Source organism: Bombus bifarius, unplaced genomic scaffold, assembly GCF_011952205.1.
Source record: "Bombus bifarius isolate JDL3187 unplaced genomic scaffold, Bbif_JDL3187 scf7180000009278_frag, whole genome shotgun sequence".
Classification (NCBI taxonomy): domain Eukaryota; kingdom Metazoa; phylum Arthropoda; class Insecta; order Hymenoptera; family Apidae; genus Bombus; species Bombus bifarius.
Genome location: NW_022885011.1, coordinates 4,537 through 11,820, shown reverse-complemented (window position 1 = coordinate 11,820; position 7,284 = coordinate 4,537). Strand labels below are relative to the sequence as shown.

The following is a 7,284-nucleotide window of genomic DNA, read 5'->3' as shown; positions in this document are numbered from 1 at the left end:
GAACGTGTTATGAGCACGTTAAAAAATATGTTCACAACGGTAGAAACGACCGGGCGTTCATGGCAAGACGCGATCGGGGAGATGCAATTGGCTTTGAATTGCACCATCAACCGCGTAACCAAATCGAGTCCTTTAGAGTTATTGATTGGTAGAGCAGCAAGACCGTATGACTTATTACTACCTGATAACATCGAGGAAAAAGAAATAGATATCTCCAGTGTAAGACAACAGGCAATAAAAGAGATGGAAACTAGTGCTAGGTATGACAAAGAGAGATTCGATAAAACCAAAGCTAAAGTAGTTAGGTTTAATCCTGGTGATTTGGTACTACGCCAAAATGAAGAAAGGAACCAGACAAAATTGGATCCAAAATTCAGGGGTCCGTTTGTGATATCGGAGGTCCTGGAAGGAGACCGATATACCTTGAAAACACTGGATGGGAAAAGGTCATACAAGTACAGTCATGACAGGTTAAGGAAAATGCCGGATAGTCGCATTCCTGCGGAGTTGGATGTCTGTTGTGATGACGAGAACAGTGACCATGGCGATGTGAGTACCCCGATCCCAGAGGATCGTAGAATTATATGAGCCCAGGTGCGGCCATGGGACGGAGTTCAGTGCGGTCAGGCACTGGGAGTGACGATGTCACGAAGCTGGGAGCCGGTTTAGTACCGACAGCGACAATGTCACGAGGTTGGAGCTGGTTTAGTACCGATAGCGACAATGTCACGAGGTTGGAGCTGGTCTAGTACCGACAGTGACAATGTCACGGATTTGGAGCTGGTCTAGTACCGACAGCGACGATGTCACGAAGCTGGAGCTGGTCTAGTACCGACAGTGACAATGTCACGAGGCTGGAGGCGGTCTAGTGTTGACAGCGATCGTGTTACGAAGCTGGTTATGTAACGAACTTTGAGAGTATGTGCGATTCGAAGGATGAGACCCATTTGGGTGTGAAATCGAGAATGGTCCGTCATGTCATTACGACCCGACTGAAAGCACGCAGAATGCAACTGGCACTTTGAATGCTAATCACAATGACACTAATCTTGTTTCCTTTTGTTTTGTTAACGAAGGTACACCCGAGGACGTGTGATAGTCAGGATGGCCGTGTCGGAGATGAAAGGAAAGCCGAAGCCCTTCCTTGGAAATTTTGGGAACATCCTCTAGTACCTTAGCCTAGATTTTATTATAGTTGTAATTGTTTAAGATTTGTAATAAGCGAGATTGGGTTCGAGGTGACAATCGGTCGCTGAACGTAGCCACGGTCACGGGATGGATGTTTTATCTAACGGAGGTCTGGAGTGGTTGTATGTGTTTTCCGAGAAATGTGGTTGTGGCGGCATGCGGCCTCTAGAGCGGGCCGAGCCACGTGTGATGTTGCCTCGGAGGTGCCGATGCAATGGGACATACATTGTATTTAGTAACCAAAACTCCAGGCAGAAACTGCCTAGCAACGGCGTTTGGAACTTTCTCGATGCTTCCAACGAGTGTGCCTAGCAACGGCGTTTGGAACCTTCTCGATGCTTCCAAACGGGTATAGAAAACAAAATGCAATCGTACAGGGAGAAAAATCTCCACGAGGCTGGGATTCTTGCGATTGCCTTGGAGAGTGATACATCGAGCGTTTTCGACGATCGCATTTGCGTCTAAGTTAGTTTCGCTTAGTAAGGAGTTATCCCGGTGACCGTGGATTCGTTTGAACTCAAACATTGCTAATAGTATTATTTAATTTAATTATTCGTAGATCGTATTATTCATTAGGCTTAGTGTTTGTTAGACTTATTATTAGTTGTACTTATTATTTGTTAAGCTTAGTGATAGACCTGTATATACGTGTAAATAAAATCTCGGCTTTGTGAAACGATGACTAGTCCACATGAAGAGTCGTCGCGCGCCCACAATTCGAATCCTGGTCCGACATATGTATATATGTATATTGATCCTACTGTATCGAAATATCAAATAATTGTAATATAAACTTTTCAATGTGACAATAACTTTTTAACAAACGGCGACATCTAATTGAAATCTTCGCAACGCTTTACTCAGGATAACGACCTTGTATTATTTTTCAAAAATGACAAGCGACATGATAGATATAGAAGAAAGTATGTCGGTGCTAAAATTTGTATCAATAACGTCATTACTGATTGTGTTCGCTATTCTCACGTATACCGCTATAGGCTAACGCCCCATTCATTCGATCCCGTTTCCTTTTTTCTGTAACAGCCAGCCTCGAGTCAGTGATTTTCTCGTGTTCTTCTACTTCTCCTCCCTATTCTCTCAACCGTTTTCCTTTGTCTTTCTCAATTTAGTTCATTATTTCGATAAAGAATATAAGAAGAATGAATTTACTGTACGAATTCTTCTTAATTTATTATACGAAGATTGATTTAGCTTCAAGGAATAAATTAAAGCAGAAACAAAATACATCCAGCGTGCTCGTGTACATACTCAAAAATGATTGATTGTAATATGCGCAAGCCACGATGTAATAAGGAAATACTATACAATACGATACGATACGATGCGATGCGATGCGATGCGATGCGATGCGGTGCGGTGCGATGCGATGCGATGCGATGCGATGCGGTGCGGTGCGGTGCGGTGCGGTGCGGTGCGGTGCGGTGCGGTGCGGTGCGGTGCGGTGCGGTGCGGTGCGGTGCGGTGCGGTGCGGTGCGGTGCGGTGCGGTGCGGTGCGGTGCTGGCGAACGAGAGGAGTCGGGAGGCGGTCACCACATTCTGCGAGCAGGTGATGCTGCGGAAGGAGGCGGCGGAGGTCGAGAGAGAACGGGATTCCCATCCCGAAAGGATAGGCGTTCGGCGGCGGGGTGGGGGGCGTGGGCACGCCACTTCCAGGCGAGCTCGGACCGCTTCGCCGTCAGGTGGGTCTTAGGCGTCGGCCGCTTCGGCGCCACGGTGCCGCTAAATCGCCTGGTCGGGGAACCAGGAGGTCTTGCACGGCGGCCCGTCGGGGGTGGCGCGATGCGCGGTGGCCGCGCATCGCGCCGTTAGTTAGACTTGCATAACTCGAGGTGAACTCGGCGCGGAGGGGGCTCGTGATGACATGCTAACGAGCGTTTCTAGGGTCCTTTCCGCCATGGAGGTTTTAGCCGGTACGAATCCGGCACTACCCAGCGCCCTCTCCCCGGAGGGCGCGGGGCGCCTATGAAGGTTTCCTCCACGAAAAAAAAAAAAAAAAAAAAAAAAGGAAATTACAGCAAAAGCAAGTTTTTTGTCAATATATCTACATACGATGTAATAGTAAAATAAGCAATAGTAATTAATAAATATTAATAAAAAAATAGTAATAGGTAATAGGGAGCAGGGAAGAAACGTCTTGTTTTTCATTATAGAAAAGGCTCTAAATTATTTCAATGAATCTACTTTGATGGATATAAATGAATCACCTTCTATTTTATTTTGTTTCTCTATAATTTTCTTCTTTATTCTAAAATCAGATAAGTGATTTTCTGTGAGAGTTTCGAATTCTTGTTTCAACTGATCGCAAGTCGTCGTTTTCTCTCATAAACGATACTCTAAGTGATCTTTATCTTTTCCTCAGTTTCATTCAAAGTAGAGTTGTTCAATTACAACATATTTTTCAATAATATCGTCGCTCGGCCTTAGTCTCTGAGATATTGGCGAAAAGCTGCCGGTACCATTACAGTGTAGTTTTGCCTACAGTTATGCGTCTACGCCAGCGTATACGTCAGTATTCGTTACCTTACTCTATCTTCTGTCTACAAACGGGGGGGGGGGGGGTCGGATGAGCTGAAAGGCCCCGTGAACAACGTGCATTTGCGAGGCTGCAAAGGATGTCTATTATAAATTATAATTCATTTAAAAACGAATATCATCAATGTATCGCATTTGAGGGTTGGGTTTCCACTTTCAATCCGGCGACCGACGACGTTTGTGTTAAGTAATAACAAGTTAATTATAAATATAGTAGACGAACGAATAATTGATATTTGTATATTGATCTCGTAGAAAAGCTAATTCCTCTCCGATTTCAATGATCTTTGGGTATGTTGGACATTTCAAATATTGGATATTTTGAACAATTTTCCCCTGTATGCGCGTGTAACCAGCGCTCAGCCCTAATTCTCAAGATTTTCGCAAAAAAAAAAAAGAAAGAAAAGAAAAACAAGAAAAATAACCCTACCTACCATCGATACTACTTCAGTGAATTCTGTCTGTATGTTGCTTGGTGAGTTCGTGTGGCGTGTAGCGCACGCGTCAGTATTTTGGTCATCTTACGGCAGCGGAAACGTAAACATAAAGACCGCGCGTTGTCTTTCTTTGTCAATTCATACGATAACCTGTAGGAGATTAAAGCTGCAATATTTTTTAAATTAATCATTTTTCAACACAAGCTCGTACATTTTTCGAACATAGGAGAGGAATAGAAAAAAATATGCAGTACTATTGAACCAAATGATCCATTGGCATTGAAATCTCTTTAAGAAGAACGTAGCAAGAAATGGAAATATCTTATTAAGTTCCCCTCGTGAAGTCAAACAACTTCCATCGGAAACATTTTATCGCATTTCTGATACTTGGAGAAATATTCGCGCGTATACATTTAAAACGAACTGTATACTGTATTTGTGAAATTGGAAATTGAGGCATTGGGTGCTTAACGTTAATTTATGTTTTAATACATAAATGTATGCTATAAAATAATAAATATATATTTCTTAATAATAAGAAAAGTATTATGAAAATTATTTATTTGTCTACAATAATAATAATAATAATAATAATAATAATAATAATAATAATAATAATAATAATAATAAGAGTAATTTAATGGTCTTATTTAAATGACAGCTGAATTTGTGCAAGATCTGCTGCCTTTCTGTGCTGCCTTTCTGCCTTCTGATTATGCTGTGCATAGTCTGTTACGTGCTGCTGCCAATCTGCACTCAAATGGTTATTAGTATAGTTATTAGGCTAATGTTTTAATGGAGAATGTGATAACGAATACAAAATAAGCGATATAGTTTATATTCTATAATTTTATAATTTTATATTCGCTATAATTTGTACCAAAGGGAATGAAAAACGAAGAAACAAGATGTAAATAGAAAGAAAAGAATGGCACATGAGTGGAATTAGATTAGGTAAAACGATACCAAAACTATATGAAATACAGAGAAATAAGACTGTGTTGACGCGATAGCGTAATAAGGCCAGTACACTAATTGGGTCTTTTATACATGTGAGGTGTAAGTGTTGTCCGTGATAATTGTAGGCTGCTGCTAGCTGCAGACGTCGCTGCTGGGGTACTGCTGATTTTCTTCCGTTTTTGAAGCGTAGAAGAAAACTCGGACTCCGGTCGCCGGGATTCGTACCCGGGTCCCAAACTTTCGTAATCTAAGACGCTGACCACTGCGCTGCCGTCGTCCGACTCTAGTTAGTGTCGAGTGGTGGTATTTGCTGTTGAGTGCCGCCACACATGTTAAGTTTATTCGAAAGTACTAGAACAAGAAATTATTGGACGGAGTGGTCGATCTGAACCCTACGTAGTTCATGACCAATATCTTCATCTCCACGGTGGCTAGGCCGTCTGACGAACACGCATGTTCCACGATTGTAGAGTTTTACGCGGTCGGAGCTGTGTAAGATATTTTTGTATCTGGAAGTTTAACATAAAGGTATGTGTTGATCGCAGATCGAGGTAAATATAACGTGAAGGGTAATTCTAATTGGGTGATATGATTTATAGGTTATACCGGTTTGTTTTCTTTATAGTATAAATTGCCGGCGAGCATGGATGGTGCAAATGGAGAAGCGGACTCTAGCGAATAACGAGCAGCAGAAGGAGTAACAAGAAGAAAAAGGAAAAGAGCGTTTAATCGCTGATGATGAGAAAATGTATTATCTCGTTGGTTGCGTGCGAGCGTTGGAGAAAATGTGTGAAACGTGGGAAGCGCAGGAAGAAATAGTTCGTGAATGTGTAAATAAGATGTGTAAATAAAAGCGTTTAGAAATGTAAAACGTTTTGCGTAAAGCAGCTAGTGATAAGAGCGTAAGAGTATAGAGTGAAAAGACGAGGTGTGTAATAAAGATGTATAAATAAAATAAACGCGTACCTAACTTGAGTGTGTGAAAAAGTGGAGCGGGAAAGGTAATAGCGATGTTGATTTAGTGTGGGAATTTGTCAAAACATGGGTTAGTTTTGTTAGAAAATTGTAAAATATGTAAAAAGATTGTAGACGTCAAAAGCGTGAAAGTTGAAAAAAGTAAGAAAAGAAGGAAAAGAGAGTATAAAATGATATTAAGTAATACATAAGGCAATATAATTTTCTGGTTGGTAAAAGAATGGACTTGTTTGGATTCTAGGAGACTAAAGAATAAACGAAGATACATTTAGGAGATATGTGTGCGTTGTTTATTCAACCATTGACCATAAATTGTGAAAGTAGGCTTTAAAAAGATAAATGACAGATAGAGTAGCTTTTAAAGGTTAAGAATATAGTTGCGTTAACAAAGGTGTAATTGTGAAATGTATGGGTAATGAAATAAAATATCATTACAAAAGGTAGTAATTATATCTGGAAATATATTAATAAGGAATGACACGATTGAAATCTTGTAATTATATGGATAATATATGGAAAGTGATTAACGTTAAATGACTTCCATTTAAAGGAATGAAAGGTATTAGAAATAAAATAGAACGGTATTATTAAATGTAGTAATTATATAGAATTATAATAAATATGGTGGTAATTACGTCCTTGGTATAGGCTTGGGTGAGAATTATAGCGCGTTACGGAGTCCGACAAGAAAGAAGAATGTTGAATGAAGGTTTGGCGGAAGGGAATAGAGAGAAAGAAAATTGTTTAAAGGCGTAATGTTATTTGAGAAAGGAAAGTTGGCATAGAAAGAAGAGATAAATGTATAGGACTTGGTAAATTTAATAAGTGGTAAATGGGTGGTGAGGGGAAACAAGGGTAGAGAATAATAGGGTGTATCTAAAATATCTTTTTGATGAAAAGGTAGAAGACAAAAGAGCGGTGATTGTGGAAAAAATAGATTAAACATAAATGTAGGTTTAAGCAAGCAACACGTAAAGAGTCCGGTTAGCTCCGCGGTAAGGTGTCGGATTCGTAACTTTTTGATGACGTGTTGGATTCTCGAGGCTACGTGCGGAGCCCCGTTGTTGTTGTGGGGGGCTCGTTTCTTCACCCTGGGTTTTCTTCCGCGGGATGGTGTGTCCAAACCGGCTCGAGGTAGTGAAAGCTACGAGATTTCGCTCCCCTAAATAA

The 7,284-nt window shown here is 40.9% G+C and overlaps 1 long non-coding RNA gene across 1 annotated transcript; it reads left to right on the top strand.

The window, feature by feature from the left end:
- The first annotated feature begins 5,312 nt into the window (after positions 1–5,312).
- Positions 5,313–6,590, top strand: LOC117214974. The gene is made up of 2 exons (XR_004488994.1): positions 5,313–5,667; positions 5,765–6,590. It is a non-coding gene; the product is annotated as an uncharacterized LOC117214974 (long non-coding RNA).
- Positions 6,591–7,284: the final 694 nt, after the last annotated feature.